This window comes from Leucopleurus acutus, assembly GCF_964270905.1.
Source record: "Leucopleurus acutus genome assembly, chromosome: 2".
NCBI lineage: Eukaryota > Metazoa > Chordata > Mammalia > Artiodactyla > Delphinidae > Leucopleurus > Leucopleurus acutus.
This window is the reverse complement of record NC_139143.1, coordinates 127,696,507-127,703,028: the sequence shown is the minus strand read 5'-3', so window position 1 is coordinate 127,703,028 and position 6,522 is coordinate 127,696,507.

Sequence of the window (6,522 nt, the reverse complement as noted above, 5' to 3'; positions counted from 1 at the left end):
AAAATTGTTCAGTGTTGTGTATCTGTTCAATTTGTGTATCTGTATTCTTTTCATGCAATAGTGTGTACTTGGTTTATTTACTGTGATAGAAAAAAATTCATGTTTTGATTTTGAACTGCATAGTTACCTGTCCATTTGTTCATTAGATTGCATTATTAGATACTTCAGAAAATATCAGTATGAAATAATGAAAGAACCAAATGTAAATTTACTATTTCTTTGTAATTCTAAACATCAAATACTGCTTAAATATGTTATACTAAATGGTGTTTCTGACATCACTTATGATTTTCCAATTCTGATACCAACTGGGAATCCATAGTTCAATCCTATTCTGACAGTAACTCAGAATAGTTAGCATCAGACTCCACAGGTGTAAGGGCTCCACCCACTCCGTCTGAAGTGGTATCTCACTTCAGAAACACCATTATAAGTCCTGGATCCCCAGGCTACCCACACTTCTGACCACTTTGGCTACAAATTCAGGTATTCCCATGACCTTGCCTTTGGGATTGATAATTTGCTAGAATGGCTCACAGAACTCAGGTAAAATACATTTACTGGTTTATTACAAAGGAGGAGATGCAAAGGGCAAGGTATAAGGAGAGACACCGAGCTTTCATAACTTCTCCCAATGTACCACCCTCCCAGTACCTCTTCACTAATCTGGAAACGCCTGAATCTCATCGTTCAAGTTTCGGTAGAGAATTTACAGCCTCCCTCTCCTGCCCAGATGTCAAGGGTGGGGTTGAAGTTCCCACCTGCATTAGTCAGCTAAGGTTGCCATAAGAAAATGCCACAAACTGGGTGGCTTAAACAACAGAAATTTATTTTTTCATAGTTCTGGAGGCTAGAAGTCCCAAGATCAAGGTACCATCTGGGTTGGTTTCTGGTGAGGCCTCTCATCCTGGCTCGTAGACAGCCACATTCTCACTCTGTTCTCACATGGCCTCTTGTCTGTGCACATGCATAGGGAGAGAGTGAGCTCTGGTGTCTCTTCTTCTTACAAAGACACCAGTTTTATTAGATTAGAGCCATACCCTTATGACCTCATTTAATTCAATTACTTCTCTTAAGTCCCTATCTTCAAACATGGTCACATGGGAATGGTTAGGGCTTCAACATATGAATTTGGGGCGGGGGTTTGGGGCAGTTTAGACCACAACACTACCCTCTAATTACTTGGACTTTCTGGTGATTGGCCCCACCCTGAGTCTCTTTAGGGGCGCCACCCTAAGTCACCTCATTAGCACAAACTCTACTATGATGTTTTGAAAGGGGCTCATTATGAATAATAAAAGAGGGACTTCCCTGGTTGTCCAGCAGTTAAGACTCCACGCTCCCAGTGCAGGCCTGGGTTTGATCCCTGGTCAGGGAACTTGATCCCACATGGCACAAAAAAAATCCCACACACTGCAACTAAAGATCCCGCACGCTGCAATGAAGATCCTGTGCGCTGCAACTAAGACCTGGTGCAGCCAAATAAGTAAATTTTTAAAATTTTTATTTTATTATTTATTTATTTATTCATTTATTTTTTGGCTGTGTTGGGTCTTTGTTGCTGCGCTCTCGTTGTGGCGGTCGGGGGCTACTCTTTGTTGTGCTGCGCCGGCTGCTTATTGTAGTGCCTTCTCTTGTTGTGGAGCACGGGATTCTAGGTGCACAGGCTTCAGCAGTTGTGGCGCATGGGCTCAGTAGTTGTGGCTTGCAGGCTCTAGAGCACAGGCTCAGTAGTTGTGGTGCATGGGCTTAGTTGCTCTACGGCATGTGGGATCTTCCCGGACCAGGGCTTGAACCCGTGTCCCCTGCATTGGCAGGTGGATTCTTAACCACTGCGCCACCAGGGAAGTCCCTAAAATTTATTTTTTAAAAATAGTAAAAGATACTCCTGTTGCTCAGGAAATTCCAAGGACTGGATGAGCTTGAAACGGAGCAGGACCCTATGATCCTTCTTCCCCAACCCCATGTCCTTCACCTGCCTTTCGTCTGTGGAAAAACTTTAGCCAAAGAATAAGTTTAATCAGAGAAGTGAGAAAATGCAGAAGCAAAGAAAAGTCAAACAGGACAAAACAATAATAGTTTAGTCAGTAAGCAAAGTCAAGGACCTTTAGCTCCTCCTCAAGGGCTATAGATAATATTCTGAGCCATATCGTGTGAGCTGTCTTACAGACACCGAAAGCCCCACCAGGTGGAAGAAGTTAACTACATGATGACCAGACTGTAGCCATGACATAAGCTGCTACAATTCTGAGAACTGGCCTCAAGGAAATGGGAACAAACTGACCCTGGAACTGAAGATTAACTGTACTTAAAACAATCAGGATGACACTGGTCAGACCACTACATGACCAATTTCAAGATGACTGTCAGAGCTGACTATGCCATTTCTGCATGTAGCCCCCTCCCTCTGTATAAAAGCTCTTGCCTCCTGACTGTCAGGCTGGAGGGGGAGCCAGCCTTTGGACAGGCATCTGCCCTTCCTCCCCTGCCCCCGCCCACCGTTGCCGGCATCCAAAATAAAGCAAACTTTCTTTTCCACCAACCTTGCCTCTTTATTAGCTTTTGAGGGGTGAGCAGCCAGACCCCACTTTCACTTACAGGCTCACCCAGGGACTGGGGACAAAAACCAAATCCATTTCCTCTTACACCTCACTAAATTATGAAAATAAAAATCTAATCTTTTACCAAGAAAGTTTAAATGGCTTTTTCATGCTCAATTATGAAACTGTGTTTTAATGGTACAGCTCAAGATTGGTAGGAGATTTCTAAATAAATTGGATATTACATAGAAATTACAAGTTAAATGGAATATATACATTCCAAATGCAAATTTGAATTTACACAAGTTCAAAAATTCACCTACATATTGTAAATATAAAGCTTCTAGACATGTAACTGTATTCCAAAGCCACATAATGAGAATATTAAAGTACCTTTGATAAGTATTAAGCAATTATATAACTATCAATTAAGAGCTTTTAGTCACAAGTAACACAAATGAACTTAAGCTACTTAAGCAAAATATGGACAAATATATTTTAAGTATATTGAAATGCCTCATGGATCTGAAGGCTGGAACAGTCAGTTTTAGGAAGGATCTAGAACCCAAATAGTCTTTAGGAACCCATGAAATAGTACCTTTCTATCTATTTTCCCTGTCATGTTTCATTCTTTCTTGTTCTATAGCCTAGCTTCTTCCTCTGCTTCTTTGATCCCGTGACAGAATAAGACCTAATATATTAGATTTCCCGCCACTTATAAAAGCTGACTGGCAAGGGCCATTACAGCCAGGAGGATAGGTAGAGTCAGACTACAAACATGATTGTTAGTTGCCTACATCTGTGACTTGATGGTTCCTGGAAAAGACATAATTTTATAAAAGATCTGGTATGTTTATGGCAAGTTTATTGAATGTTTAAGGAATCTACCAGAGTCATCAATTTGCATATAGGGAGAAGAGTTTATTCCAAGACTCCTCTGAATTAAAAAAAAAAAAAAAAAAGCTGTTTACATGGCTTCTAGAATGACACCCATTGATTTGAATATATACCCTGTAACCAGATAATACGAAAGTTCTTTGGAGATTGAAGATTGAACTCTATAGGCAACAGGTTTTTTTTTTTTTAAAGGTTTCATATAACTAATGAATGAATGAGAGAACTAACAAGATGTTAAAACTAGTATAAGGGAGAATTTGAAGAACAGACATATCAGCAGTTAGAAACGCTTAAAAGAATTTGCTAATAGATGTAAAACTGGCAGGGCAAAAAACCTAAAGAGGGTGTCATCTTCTCTTTTTTTTATAGGCCACACTGTGGGGCTTGCAGGATCTTATTTCCCTGACCAGGGACCGAACCCATGCCCTCTGCATTGGGAGTACAGGGTCTTAGCCACTGGACAGCCTGGGAAGTCCCGGGGGTCATCTTTTCTATACAGGAGAAACCACTTGTAGTTCATGGCTCATTTTCATTACTCTCCATTTTCTATAATTTAACTTTTAACAGAGTTGTAAAACAGTTTAGCCAGCCAATAGACAATCACAGGTATATACCTCTTCAGAGGATCCATGAGATAATACCTAGCAGTCCACTAAAAGGACACTCAGTAATTTCTTTTATACATTTCCAAGTCTTTGACAGTGTGTTTTGACAGTCTCTTTTCATGTGAGCATAAATAATCTGCCAAGATTACTCTTGATACAAAAAGACAGGTTTCATTAGGTTTGGCCTGATTACCTTTGTACAGTAAGGGTGTTAACTATGTAGGCCTCCTCAGATTTACTTTGCAAATCCAGAGATGTGCAATACTGAACAATTATTAAAGCTGCAGGATTAACCTCTGTATGAAAGTTTTCATAAGGACACTGAAATTGGACTTCTAAAAGCCTCTGGAACCAAGCTCAAGAAACTCTCTACCAGATTTCTCCAGTAGTACCTAAGACTTTAGGTAAATTTCTTCCTCAGCATCTCTAAAATTTACTATAGAAGGGACCTTCCTTACCATCTGTAAGACTGGAAACTTGTAAGCCAGGTACCATTCCAGTTTTACTGGGGCAGCTTTGTAGGCACTGACTCTACGTATAAAGTCAACTTGTTTTTTTAATAATGGGTTTGTCATACATGAGTAAATGTGAATTGGTCTCAATTATGACACTCCAGGTATGGCTTTGGTTACACAATCAATTTGTTCAATTATATCCTGGTAAACACGAGTAAAGATTCCTTTTGATATTGCCATGAAATGTAAGGAGACTCAGTAAATGTTTCTAAATTCTGGGGACACAGTGAGAATCAGATACCATTTTAAAATTCCAGTTTACAAAAGCAGAATCTACTAAATTGAAGACTAGAGATAGCCTAAGAATTAAAAAGGGCTTCCTTACATATCCATAAATATAGAACATAACAACTGCATAAACAATATTCCAAACAAGTAACCATGATTACATTTCCCTCATTGGTCCCTTCAGTTCTCTGTAATTGCTCTGTTGGATCTTGGATCAGTAAACTACGTTCAAGAAGCTGTGTGCTTCTAGTGGTTAAGAATCCGCCTGCCAATGCAAGGGACACAGTTTCAAGCCCTGGTCTGGGAAGATCCCACATGCCATGGAGCAACTAAGCCCATGCACCACAACTACTGAGCCTGTGCTCTAGAGCCAGCAAGCCACAACTACTGAAGCCCACGTGCCTAGAGCCTGTGCTCCGCAACAAGAGAAGCCACCGCAGTGAGAAGCCCGCGCACTGCAACGAAGAGTAGCCCCCACTGGCCGCAACTAGAGAAAGCCCATGCACAGCAACAAAGACCCAACGCAGCCAAAAAAAAATAAATTTAAATAAATTTAAAAGTAAATAAATAATAGAAAGTTGAACCAAAATTGATTAAAAAAAATAAAAGAACTGTCTGCTTCTAGACAAAAGAGTTCTAGAAATCCTGACTCAGTCCACTGGTATGGTGTGAAATGTGTCTAAGCTATGTCAGTTTGGAAATGTGTACCCACAGAACTATTCTTTGACGTCTCTATTGACAGTTCAAAGCACCTGATTCTTCCCATGAGGCTCTGAGACTGTCCGTTCCTGAATGCACAAACTTTGGCCTGTAAATCTATAGGCAGAGCCCTCAAGCTAGCATCAGAGTAAAACAGAAACTATCTGTAGATAACCGTTTTAGTTCAGGCTGCTACAACAATACCATTGCCAACTAAAGAATGTTACTTACCATCCAGTTCTGTTAAGAATTAAGCTGTTAGCCCCTGCAGTCACTGACCTTCAACACAGCCTGAAAGGAATTCAGGGCAGAATGAGGCATTCTATGCTCTGGGAAAACTGACAGAACAGACCTTCAGGAAAAATAGGTATTTTCAGGAGAAATTTTTTTATGAACCTGGATTCTTGCATCTTCCCATACTTAGAAAAGCACTAAAACCATTAATTAAGATATCTGTTCTTCATGTCTAGCAGCAACCTTCTACAGAGATGTGTGCTGGGTTGCACATACCCCCTTCACCACAATCACATGTATACTGACCTCCCCCGTTACCTCTTCAGAACAGTTTCTCAGAGCTATTTGAGAGTCTCTCTCCTGGGCTATAGTCCTCAGTGAGACACTGAATAAACACAACTCGCAGTTTTTCTGTTGTACATTTTTTTTCAGTTGACACCATAGACTGAGTGGTTTAAACAACAATGTATTTCTCACGGTTCTAGAGGCTAGGAAGTCTAAGATCAAGATGCCTGCCCTCTTCTGTGTTGCAGACTTCTAACTTCTTTTACACTAACGTGGCAGAAATAGGGTGAGAGCTCTCTGGGGTCCCTTTTATAAGGGCACTAATCCCATTCATGAGGACTGTACCCTTATGACCTAATCACCTCCTAACGGCCCCACTTACTAATACCATCACACTGGGGATTCGGATTTCAACATATGAATTTGTGGGGGGACAGAAACATTCAGTCCATTGTAATGACCAAGACTGAAATAATATCAGAATGGAAGTGAGTTCAAATCTCTATTACAGCATAGTGC